Here is a 16,429-nt window from a genome sequence, read left to right as displayed (position 1 = left end):
ATTTGCGTTGCTTCGAAATGCAATGCTGCTCATGAACAAGCTTGCAGCTCACCTTGCTGTTGTTGCCCCAATCATCAGCAGCGCGTCGTGATACAACAGACACTTCTGTTTTAAAGTCTGCACTAAATGACAAGATCTCGCTCAACAAGTGGAACTACAATTGCTGAAAGACAACGTAAATTTTGCCAATCATGGCTTTCTTTAGTCTTCCAGGTACCTATTTGCGCCACATCACTCGAGCTTATCATCAATCAAAGCATTGCCACTGTGGAAATATTCAGCATTTTAAACTTCGCAAAGTGTGCAAGACTGGAATCAGGGAATGCCTGGACCATGGGGACCGATAACTTATCCTTGAGCATTCATTTGGCCTGGTCCCCTTCTATATTGCACATTGGCTAACTGCGTGTCAATGTTTAGCGTTCACAGGCGATTTGCAAGATCTGAATTTCCCGGCAGAGAATTCATGGAGTTTTTCATCAAACCGAGATTCACCATCACTAACGTTAAATCTCTCCTTGATTCGCGACTCTTATCTCTCTTCATCATATCACTGCTAAGGACTGAACTTGCTTTAATTTCACCTTGGCTCGAGGTCAGTGCGGCTCAATAGGACTTCGGCCCGTCTCCTTTTGATAACCCATCAGTGCCGAGAACAGAACGGGGAATTTTACTGACATGTTATGTTCTGAATCAGTTATAAACTCTCCAGTATATTTCACTGTGTCTTCAACACTGTGAGATCTGGCCTGGTATGCAATCTTTGTGTCTTTATGAACACTTCAGCAGAACATTAAATGAACATATGGAACTACAATTGCTGATTGAGACTGTACGGTTTGCCAACATTTAAGTGCAGTGTGAGAACAATCACAATGATCATTATTCTTCCATGTACGTTCTTGCGCGGCATCACCCGAACAAACCGAGCAGATCACAGCCCGGCTATCAGTCAATTCATTGCCAGAGCGGAAAAATGCACATTTTCAAGTTAGCAACGTGCACAATCCCGGAATCAGAGAGTGCCTGGATCGTGGGCAGTGATAAATTAACATGAGCATAAAAATTTTCAATATCATTATACATTACATGAACACATCCCGAGCTGCGAGATGTGTTTGCGAGCCATTGCCCCGAAATGAGGACTGAGTGTGCGGTACTATTCCTACCGGGGTTTAAGTTTTCTTTCAAAAAGGTGCGAGAAAGTTTTGCTTCGTTTTCTGTCGGGCCGAAATAGCTCAGTTGGGAGAGCGTTAGACTGAAGATCTAAAGGTCCCTGGTTCAATCCCGGGTTTCGGCAATATCTGGTGATTTTGCGTTTCCTTCATTTTCAGGGGAGAAGCTGGTTTGATATCGAGACAGTGCTTGAGGGATGGGCTGTTCAGCGGTGGCGTGATACTAATTTTGGACATGACATTTTTTTAGATTCAGCGCTCTTTTTCTGTTACTTTCTATTTATACTCTGCCCAGTTTTGTATATGAAGAGTGAACAATGTTTAAGCGATGCGATGTGTTCAATTCTTATGAAGTAACTCTATCACCCAGTGTGTGCCGGATACAAAATCATCTCAGGCTGGGCTTTCACGCAGCCCTGGGGCATTTTGTTGCCGTTTCAATCGGTCGTTTAGGGCGTGGTATTAATAAAGCCAAGAGCGCGGGGCCGATCCCCGTATGGGCCATCGCAATTTTTCATAATTTTTATTCGGTTTTTAGTAACATTTACAATCAAATCTTCATAACGAAACAAATCCACACGCAATCCCAAGGGATGGGAATTATTTGGAATAACAGCCATTGCTTCTTTGCCGACGGTGTGCAGAGCACAACTTTCTGTTCATAACGTGTTTCTTGCTTTGCTGATAACCGATGAACTGGAGACCAGTTCCCGGCAATGGTTAAAAGCAGAACAGACAGACAGAATGGTTCTGTCGCCCTTGATGGGCAAAAGGCTTCAGTTAAGGACAAAAACACCAAATGAAATGTTCACACGGTACCGAGAGTGAAAATTCCCGGAAAAAGGAGAGAATGAAATGGATTTCAGTGGATGCCTAGCCGCACTTAACGCTGTGATTGCGCGGACATGTCTTTGGTGTTCTCCACAAAAACTGCTTTTTGCTGCGAACAGTTTTCCCTGGCGCGAATGTGATGTAAATTTCGAAAAAGCAAGGAGGAAAGACTGGGTTGGTCTGTTTGCTGGCACAGACGTTTGCTGCAGCTTCCCTGGTGGTCTAGTGGTTAGGATTCGGCGCTCTCACCGCCGCTGCCTGGGTTCGATTCCCGGTCAGGGAACATTGTATTTGCGTTGCTTCGAAATGCAATGCTGCTCCTGAACAAGCTTGCAGCTCACCTTGCTGTTGTTGCCCCAATCATCAGCAGCGCGTCGTGATACAACAGACACTTCTGCTTTAAAGTCTGCACTAAATGACAAGATCTCGCTCAACAAGTGGAACTACAATTGCTGAAAGACAACGTAAATTTTGCCAATCATGGCTTTCTTTAGTCTTCCAGGTACCTATTTGCGCCACATCACTCGAGCTTATCATCAATCAAAGCATTGCCACTGTGGAAATATTCAGCATTTTAAACTTCGCAAAGTGTGCAAGACTGGAATCAGGGAATGCTTGGACCATGGGGACCGATAACTTATCCTTGAGCATTCATTTGGCCTGGGCCCCTTCTATATTGCACATTGGCTCACTGCGTGTCAATGTTTAGCGTTCACAGGCGATTTGCAAGATCTGAATTTCCCGGCAGAGAATTCATGGAGTTTTTCATCAAACCGAGATTCACCATCACTAACGTTAAATCTCTCCTTGATTCGCGACTCTTATCTCTCTTCATCATATCACTGCTAAGGACTGAACTTGCTTTAATTTCACCTTGGCTCGAGGTCAGTGCGGCTCAATAGGACATCGGCCCGTCTCCTTTTGACAACCCATCAGTGCCGATAATAGAACGGGGAATTTTACTGACTTGTTATGTTCTGAATCAGTTATAAACCCTCCAGTATATTTCACTGTGTCTTCAACACTGTGAGATCTGGCCTGGTATGCAATCTTTGTGTCTTTATGAACACTTCAGCAGAACATTAAATGAACATATGGAACTACAATTGCTGATTGAGACTGTATGGTTTGCCAACATTTAAGTGCAGTGTGAGAACAATCACAATGATCATTATTCTTCCATGTACGTTCTTGCGCGGCATCACCCGAACAAACCGAGCTGATCACAGCCCGGCTATCAGTCAATTCATTGCCAGAGCGGAAAAATGCACATTTTCAAGTTAGCAACGTGCACAATCCCGGAATCAGAGAGTGCCTGGATCGTGGGCAGTGATAATTTAACATGAGCATAAAGATTTTCAATATCATTATACATTACATGAACACATCCCGAGCTCCGAGATGTGTTTGCGAGCCATTGCCCCGAAATGAGGACTGAGTGTGCGGTACTATTCCTACCGGGGATTAAGTTTTCTTTCAAAAAGGTGCGAGAAAGTTTTGCTTCGTTTTCGGTCGGGCCGAAATAGCTCAGTTGGGAGAGCGTTAGACTGAAGATCTAAAGGTCCCTGGTTCAATCCCGGGTTTCGGCAATATCTGGTGATTTTGCGTTTCCTTCATTTTCAGGGGAGAAGCTGGTTTGATATCGAGACAGTGCATGAGGGATGGGCTGTTCAGCGGTGGCGTGATACTAATTTTGGACATGACATTTTTTTTAGATTCAGCGCTTTTTTTCTGTTATTTTCTATTTATACTCTGCCCAGTTTTGTATATGAAGAGTGAACAATGTTTAAGCGATGCGATGTGTTCAATTCTTATGAAGTAACTCTATCACCCAGTGTGTGCCGGATGCAAAATCATCTCAGGCTGGGCTTTCACGCAGCCCTAGGGCATTTTGTTGCCGTTTAAATCGGTCGTTTAGGGCGTGGTATTAATAAAGCCAAGAGCGCGGGGCCGATCCCCGTATGGGCCATCGCAATTTTTCATAATTTTTATTCGGTTTTTAGTAACATTTACAATCAAATCTTCATAACGAAACAAATCCACACGCAATCCCAAGGGATGGGAATTATTTGGAAAAACAGCCATTGCTTCTTTGCCGACGGTGTGCAGAGCACAACTTTCTGTTCATAACGTGTTTCTTGCTTTGCTGATAACCGATGAACTGGAGACCAGTTCCCGGCAATGGTTAAAAGCAGAACAGACAGACAGAACGGTTCTGTCGCCCTTGATGGGCAAAAGGCTTCAGTTCAGGACAAAAACACCAAATGAAATGTTCACACGGTACCGAGAGTGAAAATTCCCGGAAAAAGGAGAGAATGAAATGGATTTCAGTGGATGCCTAGCCGCACTTAACGCTGTGATTGCGCGGACATGTCTTTGGTGTTCTCCACAAAAACTGCTTTTTGCTGCGAACAGTTTTCCCTGGCGCGAATGTGATGAAAATTTCGAAAAAGCAAGGAGGAAAGACTGGGTTGGTCTGTTTGCTGGCACAGACGTTTGCAGCAGCTTCCCTGGTGGTCTAGTGGTTAGGATTCGGCGCTCTCACCGCCGCGGCCCGGGTTCGATTCCCGGTCAGGGAACATTGTATTTGCGTTGCTTCGAAATGCAATGCTGCTCCTGAACAAGCTTGCAGCTCACCTTGTTGTTGTTGCCCCAATCATCAGCAGCGCGTCGTGATACAACAGACACTTCTGTTTTAAAGTCTGCACTAAATGACAAGATCTCGCTCAACAAGTGGAACTATAATTGCTGAAAGACAACGTAAATTTTGCCAATCATGGCTTTCTTTAGTCTTCCAGGTACCTATTTGCGCCACATCACTCGAGCTTATCATCAATCAAAGCATTGCCACTGTGGAAATATTCAGCATTTTAAACTTCGCAAAGTGTGCAAGACTGGAATCAGGGAATGCCTGGACCATGAGGACCGATAACTTATCCTTGAGCATTCATTTGGCCTGGGCCCCTTCTATATTGCACATTGGCTCACTGCGTGTCAATGTTTAGCGTTCACAGGCGATTTGCAAGATCTGAATTTCCCGGCAGAGAATTCATGGAGTTTTTCATCAAACCGAGATTCACCATCACTAACGTTAAATCTCTCCTTGATTCGCGACTCTTAGCTCTCTTCATCATATCAGTGCTAAGGACTGAACCTGCTTTAATTTCACCTTGGCTCGAGGTCAGTGCGGCTCAATAGGACATCGGCCCGTCTCCTTTTGACAACCCATCAGTGCCGATAACAGAACGGGGAATTTTACTGACTTGTTATGTTCTGAATCAGTTATAAACTCTCCAGTATATTTCACTGTGTCTTCAACATTGTGAGATCTGGCCTGGTATGCAATCTTTGTGTCTTTATGAACACTTCAGCAGAACATTAAATGAACATATGGAACTACAATTGCTGATTGAGACTGCACGGTTTGCCAACATTTAAGTGCAGTGTGAGAACAATCACAATGATCATTTTTCTTCCATGTACGTTCTTGCGCGGCATCACCCGAACAAACCGAGCAGATCACAGCCCGGCTATCAGTCAATTCATTGCCAGAGCGGAAAAATGCACATTTTCAAGTTAGCAACGTGCACAATCCCGGAATCAGAGAGTGCCTGGATCGTGGGCAGTGATAAATTAACATGAGCATAAAGATTTTCAATATCATTATACATTACATGAACACATCCCGAGCTCCGAGATGTGTTTGCGAGCCATTGCCCCGAAATGAGGACTGAGTGTGCGGTACTATTCCTACCGGGGTTTAAGTTTTCTTTCAAAAAGGTGCGAGAAAGTTTTGCTTCGTTTTCTGTCGGGCCGAAATAGCTCAGTTGGGAGAGCGTTAGACTGAAGATCTAAAGGTCCCTGGTTCAATCCCGGGTTTCGGCAATATCTGGTGATTTTGCGTTTCCTTCATTTTCAGGGGAGAAGCTGGTTTGATATCGAGACAGTGCTTGAGGGATGGGCTGTTCAGCGGTGGCGTGATACTAATTTTGGACATGACATTTTTTTAGATTCAGCGCTCTTTTTCTGTTACTTTCTATTTATACTCTGCCCAGTTTTGTATATGAAGAGTGAACAATGTTTAAGCGATGCGATGTGTTCAATTCTTATGAGTAACTCTATCACCCAGTGTGTGCCGGATACAAAATCATCTCAGGCTGGGCTTTCACGCAGCCGTAGGGCATTTTGTTGCCGTTTAAATCGGTCGTTTAGGGCGTGGTATTAATAAAGCCAAGAGCGCGGGGCCGATCCCCGTATGGGCCATCGCAATTTTTCATAATTTTTATTCGGTTTTTAGTAACATTTACAATCAAATCTTCATAACGAAACAAATCCACACGCAATCCCAAGGGATGGGAATTATTTGGAATAACAGCCATTGCTTCTTTGCCGACGGTGTGCAGAGCACAACTTTCTGTTCATAACGTGTTTCTTGCTTTGCTGATAACCGATGAACAGGAGACCAGTTCCCGGCAATGGTTAAAAGCAGAACAGACAGACAGAACGGTTCTGTCGCCCTTGATGGGGAAAAGGCTTCAGTTCAGGACAAAAACACCAAATGAAATGTTCACACGGTACCGAGAGTGAAAATTCCCGGAAAAAGGAGAGAATGAAATGGATTTCAGTGGATGCCTAGCCGCACTTAACGCTGTGATTGCGCGGACATGTCTTTGGTGTTCTCCACAAAAACTGCTTTTTGCTGCGAACAGTTTTCTCTGGCGCGAATGTGATGAAAATTTCGAAAAAGCAAGGAGGAAGGACTGGGTTGGTCTGTTTGCTGGCACAGACGTTTGCTGCAGCTTCCCTGGTGGTCTAGTGGTTAGGATTCGGCGCTCTCACCGCCGCGGCCCGGGTTCGATTCTCGTTCAGGGAACATTGTATTTGCGTTGCTTCGAAATGCAATGCTGCTCATGAACAAGCTTGCAGCTCACCTTGCTGTTGTTGCCCCAATCATCAGCAGCGCGTCGTGATACAACAGACAGTTCTGTTTTAAAGTCTGCACTAAATGACAAGATCTCGCTCAACAAGTGGAACTACAATTGCTGAAAGACAACGTAAATTTTGCCAATCATGGCTTTCTTTAGTCTTCCAGGTACCTATTTGCGCCACATCACTCGAGCTTATCATCAATCAAAGCATTGCCACTGTGGAAATATTCAGCATTTTAAACTTCGCAAAGTGTGCAAGACTGGAATCAGGGAATGCCTGGACCATGGGGACCGATAACTTATCCTTGAGCATTCATTTGGCCTGGGCCCCTTCTATATTGCACATTGGCTCACTGCGTGTCAATGTTTAGCGTTCACAGGCGATTTGCAAGATCTGAATTTCCCGGCAGAGAATTCATGGAGTTTTTCATCAAACCGAGATTCACCATCACTAACGTTAAATCTCTCCTTGATTCGCGACTCTTATCTCTCTTCATCATATCACTGCTAAGGACTGAACCTGCTTTAATTTCACCTTGGCTCGAGGTCAGTGCGGCTCAATAGGACTTCGGCCCGTCTCCTTTTGACAACCCATCAGTGCCGAGAACAGAACGGGGAATTTTACTGACATGTTATGTTCTGAATCAGTTATAAACTCTCCAGTATATTTCACTGTATCTTCAACACTGTGAGATCTGGCCTGGTATGCAATCTTTGTGTCTTTATGAACACTTCAGCAGAACATTAAATGAACATATGGAACTACAATTGCTGATTGAGACTGTACGGTTTGCCAACATTTAAGTGCAGTGTGAGAACAATCAGAATGATCATTATTCTTCCATGTACGTTCTTGCGCGGCATCACCCGAACAAACCGAGCTGATCACAGCCCGGCTATCAGTCAATTCATTGCCAGAGCGGAAAAATGCACATTTTCAAGTTGGCAACGTGCACAATCCCGGAATCAGAGAGTGCCTGGATCGTGGGCAGTGATAAATTAACATGAGCATAAAGATTTTCAATATCATTATACATTACATGAACACATCCCGAGCTCCGAGATGTGTTTGCGAGCCATTGCCCCGAAATGAGGACTGAGTGTGCGGTACTATTCCTACCGGGGTTTAAGTTTTCTTTCAAAAAGGTGCGAGAAAGTTTTGCTTCGTTTTCTGTCGGGCCGAAATAGCTCAGTTGGGAGAGCGTTAGACTGAAGATCTAAAGGTCCCTGGTTCAATCCCGGGTTTCGGCAATATCTGGTGATTTTGCGTTTCCTTCATTTTCAGGGGAGAAGCTGGTTTGATATCGAGACAGTGCTTGAGGGATGGGCTATTCAGCGGTGGCGTGATACTAATTTTGGACATGACATTTTTTTAGAGTCAGCGCTCTTTTTCTGTTACTTTCTATTTATACTCTGCCCAGTTTTGTATATGAAGAGTGAACAATGTTTAAGCGATGCGATGTGTTCAATTCTTATGAAGTAACTCTATCACCCACTGTGTGCCGGATACAAAATCATCTCAGGCTGGGCTTTCACGCAGCCCTAGGGCATTTTGTTGCCGTTTAAATCGGTCGTTTAGGGCGTGGTATTAATAAAGCCAAGAGCGCGGGGCCGATCCCAGTATGGGCCATCGCAATTTTTCATAATTTTTATTCGGTTTTTAGTAACATTTACAATCAAATCTTCATAACGAAACAAATCCACACGCAATCCCAAGGGATGGGAATTATTTGGAATAACAGCCATTGCTTCTTTGCCGACGGTGTGCAGAGCACAACTTTCTGTTCATAACGTGTTTCTTGCTTTGCTGATAACCGATGAACAGGAGACCAGTTCCCGGCAATGGTTAAAAGCAGAACAGACAGACAGAACGGTTCTGTCGCCCTTGATGGGCAAAAGGCTTCAGTTCAGGACAAAAACACCAAATGAAATGTTCACACGGTACCGAGAGTGAAAATTCCCGGAAAAAGGAGAGAATGAAATGGATTTCAGTGGATGCCTAGCCGCACTTAACGCTGTGATTGCGCGGACATGTCTTTGGTGTTCTCCACAAAAAACTGCTTTTTGCTGCGAACAGTTTTCCCTGGCGCGAATGTGATGAAAATTTCGAAAAAGCAAGGAGGAAAGACTGGGTTGGTCTGTTTGCTGGCACAGACGTTTGCAGCAGCTTCCCTGGTGGTCTAGTGGTTAGGATTCGGCGCTCTCACCGCCGCGGCCCGGGTTCGATTCCCGGTCAGGGAACATTGTATTTGCGTTGCTTCGAAATGCAATGCTGCTCATGAACAAGCTTGCAGCTCACCTTGCTGTTGTTGCCCCAATCATCAGCAGCGCGTCGTGATACAACAGACAGTTCTGTTTTAAAGTCTGCACTAAATGACAAGATCTCGCTCAACAAGTGGAACTACAATTGCTGAAAGACAACGTAAATTTTGCCAATCATGGCTTTCTTTAGTCTTCCAGGTACCTATTTGCGCCACATCACTCGAGCTTATCATCAATCAAAGCATTGCCACTGTGGAAATATTCAGCATTTTAAACTTCGCAAAGTGTGCAAGACTGGAATCAGGGAATGCCTGGACCATGGGGACCGATAACTTATCCTTGAGCATTCATTTGGCCTGGGCCCCTTCTATATTGCACATTGGCTCACTGCGTGTCAATGTTTAGCGTTCACAGGCGATTTGCAAGATCTGAATTTCCCGGCAGAGAATTCATGGAGTTTTTCATCAAACCGAGATTCACCATCACTAACGTTAAATCTCTCCTTGATTCGCGACTCTTAGCTCTCTTCATCATATCAGTGCTAAGGACTGAACCTGCTTTAATTTCACCTTGGCTCGAGGTCAGTGCGGCTCAATAGGACATCGGCCCGTCTCCTTTTGACAACCCATCAGTGCCGATAACAGAACGGGGAATTTTACTGACTTGTTATGTTCTGAATCAGTTATAAACTCTCCAGTATATTTCACTGTGTCTTCAACATTGTGAGATCTGGCCTGGTATGCAATCTTTGTGTCTTTATGAACACTTCAGCAGAACATTAAATGAACATATGGAACTACAATTGCTGATTGAGACTGCACGGTTTGCCAACATTTAAGTGCAGTGTGAGAACAATCACAATGATCATTTTTCTTCCATGTACGTTCTTGCGCGGCATCACCCGAACAAACCGAGCAGATCACAGCCCGGCTATCAGTCAATTCATTGCCAGAGCGGAAAAATGCACATTTTCAAGTTAGCAACGTGCACAATCCCGGAATCAGAGAGTGCCTGGATCGTGGGCAGTGATAAATTAACATGAGCATAAAGATTTTCAATATCATTATACATTACATGAACACATCCCGAGCTCCGAGATGTGTTTGCGAGCCATTGCCCCGAAATGAGGACTGAGTGTGCGGTACTATTCCTACCGGGGTTTAAGTTTTCTTTCAAAAAGGTGCGAGAAAGTTTTGCTTCGTTTTCTGTCGGGCCGAAATAGCTCAGTTGGGAGAGCGTTAGACTGAAGATCTAAAGGTCCCTGGTTCAATCCCGGGTTTCGGCAATATCTGGTGATTTTGCGTTTCCTTCATTTTCAGGGGAGAAGCTGGTTTGATATCGAGACAGTGCTTGAGGGATGGGCTGTTCAGCGGTGGCGTGATACTAATTTTGGACATGACATTTTTTTAGATTCAGCGCTCTTTTTCTGTTACTTTCTATTTATACTCTGCCCAGTTTTGTATATGAAGAGTGAACAATGTTTAAGCGATGCGATGTGTTCAATTCTTATGAGTAACTCTATCACCCAGTGTGTGCCGGATACAAAATCATCTCAGGCTGGGCTTTCACGCAGCCGTAGGGCATTTTGTTGCCGTTTAAATCGGTCGTTTAGGGCGTGGTATTAATAAAGCCAAGAGCGCGGGGCCGATCCCCGTATGGGCCATCGCAATTTTTCATAATTTTTATTCGGTTTTTAGTAACATTTACAATCAAATCTTCATAACGAAACAAATCCACACGCAATCCCAAGGGATGGGAATTATTTGGAATAACAGCCATTGCTTCTTTGCCGACGGTGTGCAGAGCACAACTTTCTGTTCATAACGTGTTTCTTGCTTTGCTGATAACCGATGAACAGGAGACCAGTTCCCGGCAATGGTTAAAAGCAGAACAGACAGACAGAACGGTTCTGTCGCCCTTGATGGGGAAAAGGCTTCAGTTCAGGACAAAAACACCAAATGAAATGTTCACACGGTACCGAGAGTGAAAATTCCCGGAAAAAGGAGAGAATGAAATGGATTTCAGTGGATGCCTAGCCGCACTTAACGCTGTGATTGCGCGGACATGTCTTTGGTGTTCTCCACAAAAACTGCTTTTTGCTGCGAACAGTTTTCTCTGGCGCGAATGTGATGAAAATTTCGAAAAAGCAAGGAGGAAGGACTGGGTTGGTCTGTTTGCTGGCACAGACGTTTGCTGCAGCTTCCCTGGTGGTCTAGTGGTTAGGATTCGGCGCTCTCACCGCCGCGGCCCGGGTTCGATTCTCGTTCAGGGAACATTGTATTTGCGTTGCTTCGAAATGCAATGCTGCTCATGAACAAGCTTGCAGCTCACCTTGCTGTTGTTGCCCCAATCATCAGCAGCGCGTCGTGATACAACAGACAGTTCTGTTTTAAAGTCTGCACTAAATGACAAGATCTCGCTCAACAAGTGGAACTACAATTGCTGAAAGACAACGTAAATTTTGCCAATCATGGCTTTCTTTAGTCTTCCAGGTACCTATTTGCGCCACATCACTCGAGCTTATCATCAATCAAAGCATTGCCACTGTGGAAATATTCAGCATTTTAAACTTCGCAAAGTGTGCAAGACTGGAATCAGGGAATGCCTGGACCATGGGGACCGATAACTTATCCTTGAGCATTCATTTGGCCTGGGCCCCTTCTATATTGCACATTGGCTCACTGCGTGTCAATGTTTAGCGTTCACAGGCGATTTGCAAGATCTGAATTTCCCGGCAGAGAATTCATGGAGTTTTTCATCAAACCGAGATTCACCATCACTAACGTTAAATCTCTCCTTGATTCGCGACTCTTATCTCTCTTCATCATATCACTGCTAAGGACTGAACCTGCTTTAATTTCACCTTGGCTCGAGGTCAGTGCGGCTCAATAGGACTTCGGCCCGTCTCCTTTTGACAACCCATCAGTGCCGAGAACAGAACGGGGAATTTTACTGACATGTTATGTTCTGAATCAGTTATAAACTCTCCAGTATATTTCACTGTATCTTCAACACTGTGAGATCTGGCCTGGTATGCAATCTTTGTGTCTTTATGAACACTTCAGCAGAACATTAAATGAACATATGGAACTACAATTGCTGATTGAGACTGTACGGTTTGCCAACATTTAAGTGCAGTGTGAGAACAATCAGAATGATCATTATTCTTCCATGTACGTTCTTGCGCGGCATCACCCGAACAAACCGAGCTGATCACAGCCCGGCTATCAGTCAATTCATTGCCAGAGCGGAAAAATGCACATTTTCAAGTTGGCAACGTGCACAATCCCGGAATCAGAGAGTGCCTGGATCGTGGGCAGTGATAAATTAACATGAGCATAAAGATTTTCAATATCATTATACATTACATGAACACATCCCGAGCTCCGAGATGTGTTTGCGAGCCATTGCCCCGAAATGAGGACTGAGTGTGCGGTACTATTCCTACCGGGGTTTAAGTTTTCTTTCAAAAAGGTGCGAGAAAGTTTTGCTTCGTTTTCTGTCGGGCCGAAATAGCTCAGTTGGGAGAGCGTTAGACTGAAGATCTAAAGGTCCCTGGTTCAATCCCGGGTTTCGGCAATATCTGGTGATTTTGCGTTTCCTTCATTTTCAGGGGAGAAGCTGGTTTGATATCGAGACAGTGCTTGAGGGATGGGCTATTCAGCGGTGGCGTGATACTAATTTTGGACATGACATTTTTTTAGAGTCAGCGCTCTTTTTCTGTTACTTTCTATTTATACTCTGCCCAGTTTTGTATATGAAGAGTGAACAATGTTTAAGCGATGCGATGTGTTCAATTCTTATGAAGTAACTCTATCACCCACTGTGTGCCGGATACAAAATCATCTCAGGCTGGGCTTTCACGCAGCCCTAGGGCATTTTGTTGCCGTTTAAATCGGTCGTTTAGGGCGTGGTATTAATAAAGCCAAGAGCGCGGGGCCGATCCCAGTATGGGCCATCGCAATTTTTCATAATTTTTATTCGGTTTTTAGTAACATTTACAATCAAATCTTCATAACGAAACAAATCCACACGCAATCCCAAGGGATGGGAATTATTTGGAATAACAGCCATTGCTTCTTTGCCGACGGTGTGCAGAGCACAACTTTCTGTTCATAACGTGTTTCTTGCTTTGCTGATAACCGATGAACAGGAGACCAGTTCCCGGCAATGGTTAAAAGCAGAACAGACAGACAGAACGGTTCTGTCGCCCTTGATGGGCAAAAGGCTTCAGTTCAGGACAAAAACACCAAATGAAATGTTCACACGGTACCGAGAGTGAAAATTCCCGGAAAAAGGAGAGAATGAAATGGATTTCAGTGGATGCCTAGCCGCACTTAACGCTGTGATTGCGCGGACATGTCTTTGGTGTTCTCCACAAAAAACTGCTTTTTGCTGCGAACAGTTTTCCCTGGCGCGAATGTGATGAAAATTTCGAAAAAGCAAGGAGGAAAGACTGGGTTGGTCTGTTTGCTGGCACAGACGTTTGCAGCAGCTTCCCTGGTGGTCTAGTGGTTAGGATTCGGCGCTCTCACCGCCGCGGCCCGGGTTCGATTCCCGGTCAGGGAACATTGTATTTGCGTTGCTTCGAAATGCAATGCTGCTCATGAACAAGCTTGCAGCTCACCTTGCTGTTGTTGCCCCAATCATCAGCAGCGCGTCGTGATACAACAGACAGTTCTGTTTTAAAGTCTGCACTAAATGACAAGATCTCGCTCAACAAGTGGAACTACAATTGCTGAAAGACAACGTAAATTTTGCCAATCATGGCTTTCTTTAGTCTTCCAGGTACCTATTTGCGCCACATCACTCGAGCTTATCATCAATCAAAGCATTGCCACTGTGGAAATATTCAGCATTTTAAACTTCGCAAAGTGTGCAAGACTGGAATCAGGGAATGCCTGGACCATGGGGACCGATAACTTATCCTTGAGCATTCATTTGGCCTGGGCCCCTTCTATATTGCACATTGGCTCACTGCGTGTCAATGTTTAGCGTTCACAGGCGATTTGCAAGATCTGAATTTCCCGGCAGAGAATTCATGGAGTTTTTCATCAAACCGAGATTCACCATCACTAACGTTAAATCTCTCCTTGATTCGCGACTCTTAGCTCTCTTCATCATATCAGTGCTAAGGACTGAACCTGCTTTAATTTCACCTTGGCTCGAGGTCAGTGCGGCTCAATAGGACATCGGCCCGTCTCCTTTTGACAACCCATCAGTGCCGATAACAGAACGGGGAATTTTACTGACTTGTTATGTTCTGAATCAGTTATAAACTCTCCAGTATATTTCACTGTGTCTTCAACATTGTGAGATCTGGCCTGGTATGCAATCTTTGTGTCTTTATGAACACTTCAGCAGAACATTAAATGAACATATGGAACTACAATTGCTGATTGAGACTGCACGGTTTGCCAACATTTAAGTGCAGTGTGAGAACAATCACAATGATCATTTTTCTTCCATGTACGTTCTTGCGCGGCATCACCCGAACAAACCGAGCAGATCACAGCCCGGCTATCAGTCAATTCATTGCCAGAGCGGAAAAATGCACATTTTCAAGTTAGCAACGTGCACAATCCCGGAATCAGAGAGTGCCTGGATCGTGGGCAGTGATAAATTAACATGAGCATAAAGATTTTCAATATCATTATACATTACATGAACACATCCCGAGCTCCGAGATGTGTTTGCGAGCCATTGCCCCGAAATGAGGACTGAGTGTGCGGTACTATTCCTACCGGGGTTTAAGTTTTCTTTCAAAAAGGTGCGAGAAAGTTTTGCTTCGTTTTCTGTCGGGCCGAAATAGCTCAGTTGGGAGAGCGTTAGACTGAAGATCTAAAGGTCCCTGGTTCAATCCCGGGTTTCGGCAATATCTGGTGATTTTGCGTTTCCTTCATTTTCAGGGGAGAAGCTGGTTTGATATCGAGACAGTGCTTGAGGGATGGGCTGTTCAGCGGTGGCGTGATACTAATTTTGGACATGACATTATTTTAGATTCAGCGCTCTTTTTCTGTTACTTTCTATTTATACTCTGCCCAGTTTTGTATATGAAGAGTGAACAATGTTTAAGCGATGCGATGTGTTCAATTCTTATGAGTAACTCTATCACCCAGTGTGTGCCGGATACAAAATCATCTCAGGCTGGGCTTTCACGCAGCCGTAGGGCATTTTGTTGCCGTTTAAATCGGTCGTTTAGGGCGTGGTATTAATAAAGCCAAGAGCGCGGGGCCGATCCCCGTATGGGCCATCGCAATTTTTCATAATTTTTATTCGGTTTTTAGTAACATTTACAATCAAATCTTCATAACGAAACAAATCCACACGCAATCCCAAGGGATGGGAATTATTTGGAATAACAGCCATTGCTTCTTTGCCGACGGTGTGCAGAGCACAACTTTCTGTTCATAACGTGTTTCTTGCTTTGCTGATAACCGATGAACAGGAGACCAGTTCCCGGCAATGGTTAAAAGCAGAACAGACAGACAGAACGGTTCTGTCGCCCTTGATGGGGAAAAGGCTTCAGTTCAGGACAAAAACACCAAATGAAATGTTCACACGGTACCGAGAGTGAAAATTCCCGGAAAAAGGAGAGAATGAAATGGATTTCAGTGGATGCCTAGCCGCACTTAACGCTGTGATTGCGCGGACATGTCTTTGGTGTTCTCCACAAAAACTGCTTTTTGCTGCGAACAGTTTTCTCTGGCGCGAATGTGATGAAAATTTCGAAAAAGCAAGGAGGAAGGACTGGGTTGGTCTGTTTGCTGGCACAGACGTTTGCTGCAGCTTCCCTGGTGGTCTAGTGGTTAGGATTCGGCGCTCTCACCGCCGCGGCCCGGGTTCGATTCTCGTTCAGGGAACATTGTATTTGCGTTGCTTCGAAATGCAATGCTGCTCATGAACAAGCTTGCAGCTCACCTTGCTGTTGTTGCCCCAATCATCAGCAGCGCGTCGTGATACAACAGACAGTTCTGTTTTAAAGTCTGCACTAAATGACAAGATCTCGCTCAACAAGTGGAACTACAATTGCTGAAAGACAACGTAAATTTTGCCAATCATGGCTTTCTTTAGTCTTCCAGGTACCTATTTGCGCCACATCACTCGAGCTTATCATCAATCAAAGCATTGCCACTGTGGAAATATTCAGCATTTTAAACTTCGCAAAGTGTGCAAGACTGGAATCAGGGAATGCCTGGACCATGGGGACCGATAACTTATCCTTGAGCATTC

General features: G+C 44.6%; 14 non-coding genes across 14 annotated transcripts; all 14 read left to right on the top strand.

Annotated features, from left to right (window-relative positions):
* Nucleotides 1-1,227: 1,227 nt before the first annotated feature.
* Nucleotides 1,228-1,300, top strand: trnaf-gaa (transfer RNA phenylalanine (anticodon GAA)). Its single transcript has one exon. It is a non-coding gene; the product is annotated as a tRNA-Phe (tRNA).
* Nucleotides 1,301-2,217: 917 nt separating this feature from the next.
* On the top strand, nt 2,218-2,289 carry trnae-cuc (transfer RNA glutamic acid (anticodon CUC)). Its single transcript has one exon. It is a non-coding gene; the product is annotated as a tRNA-Glu (tRNA).
* Nucleotides 2,290-3,522: 1,233 nt separating this feature from the next.
* Nucleotides 3,523-3,595, top strand: trnaf-gaa (transfer RNA phenylalanine (anticodon GAA)). The gene has a single exon. It is a non-coding gene; the product is annotated as a tRNA-Phe (tRNA).
* Nucleotides 3,596-4,513: 918 nt separating this feature from the next.
* On the top strand, nt 4,514-4,585 carry trnae-cuc (transfer RNA glutamic acid (anticodon CUC)). Its single transcript has one exon. It is a non-coding gene; the product is annotated as a tRNA-Glu (tRNA).
* Nucleotides 4,586-5,818: 1,233 nt separating this feature from the next.
* Nucleotides 5,819-5,891, top strand: trnaf-gaa (transfer RNA phenylalanine (anticodon GAA)). Its single transcript has one exon. It is a non-coding gene; the product is annotated as a tRNA-Phe (tRNA).
* A 916-nt stretch (nt 5,892-6,807) lies between these two features.
* On the top strand, nt 6,808-6,879 carry trnae-cuc (transfer RNA glutamic acid (anticodon CUC)). The gene has a single exon. It is a non-coding gene; the product is annotated as a tRNA-Glu (tRNA).
* Nucleotides 6,880-8,112: 1,233 nt separating this feature from the next.
* Nucleotides 8,113-8,185, top strand: trnaf-gaa (transfer RNA phenylalanine (anticodon GAA)). The gene has a single exon. It is a non-coding gene; the product is annotated as a tRNA-Phe (tRNA).
* A 918-nt stretch (nt 8,186-9,103) lies between these two features.
* trnae-cuc (transfer RNA glutamic acid (anticodon CUC)) lies at nt 9,104-9,175 on the top strand. The gene has a single exon. It is a non-coding gene; the product is annotated as a tRNA-Glu (tRNA).
* A 1,233-nt stretch (nt 9,176-10,408) lies between these two features.
* On the top strand, nt 10,409-10,481 carry trnaf-gaa (transfer RNA phenylalanine (anticodon GAA)). The gene has a single exon. It is a non-coding gene; the product is annotated as a tRNA-Phe (tRNA).
* A 916-nt stretch (nt 10,482-11,397) lies between these two features.
* Nucleotides 11,398-11,469, top strand: trnae-cuc (transfer RNA glutamic acid (anticodon CUC)). Its single transcript has one exon. It is a non-coding gene; the product is annotated as a tRNA-Glu (tRNA).
* A 1,233-nt stretch (nt 11,470-12,702) lies between these two features.
* Nucleotides 12,703-12,775, top strand: trnaf-gaa (transfer RNA phenylalanine (anticodon GAA)). The gene has a single exon. It is a non-coding gene; the product is annotated as a tRNA-Phe (tRNA).
* A 918-nt stretch (nt 12,776-13,693) lies between these two features.
* trnae-cuc (transfer RNA glutamic acid (anticodon CUC)) lies at nt 13,694-13,765 on the top strand. The gene has a single exon. It is a non-coding gene; the product is annotated as a tRNA-Glu (tRNA).
* Nucleotides 13,766-14,998: 1,233 nt separating this feature from the next.
* trnaf-gaa (transfer RNA phenylalanine (anticodon GAA)) lies at nt 14,999-15,071 on the top strand. Its single transcript has one exon. It is a non-coding gene; the product is annotated as a tRNA-Phe (tRNA).
* Nucleotides 15,072-15,987: 916 nt separating this feature from the next.
* trnae-cuc (transfer RNA glutamic acid (anticodon CUC)) lies at nt 15,988-16,059 on the top strand. Its single transcript has one exon. It is a non-coding gene; the product is annotated as a tRNA-Glu (tRNA).
* The last annotated feature ends 370 nt before the right edge of the window (nt 16,060-16,429 follow it).

This window comes from Pristiophorus japonicus, chromosome 28 (genome assembly GCF_044704955.1).
Source record: "Pristiophorus japonicus isolate sPriJap1 chromosome 28, sPriJap1.hap1, whole genome shotgun sequence".
Lineage (NCBI taxonomy): Eukaryota > Metazoa > Chordata > Chondrichthyes > Pristiophoridae > Pristiophorus > Pristiophorus japonicus.
The sequence above is the reverse complement of the archived record's forward strand: the minus strand, read 5'-3'. Positions and strand labels throughout refer to the sequence as shown.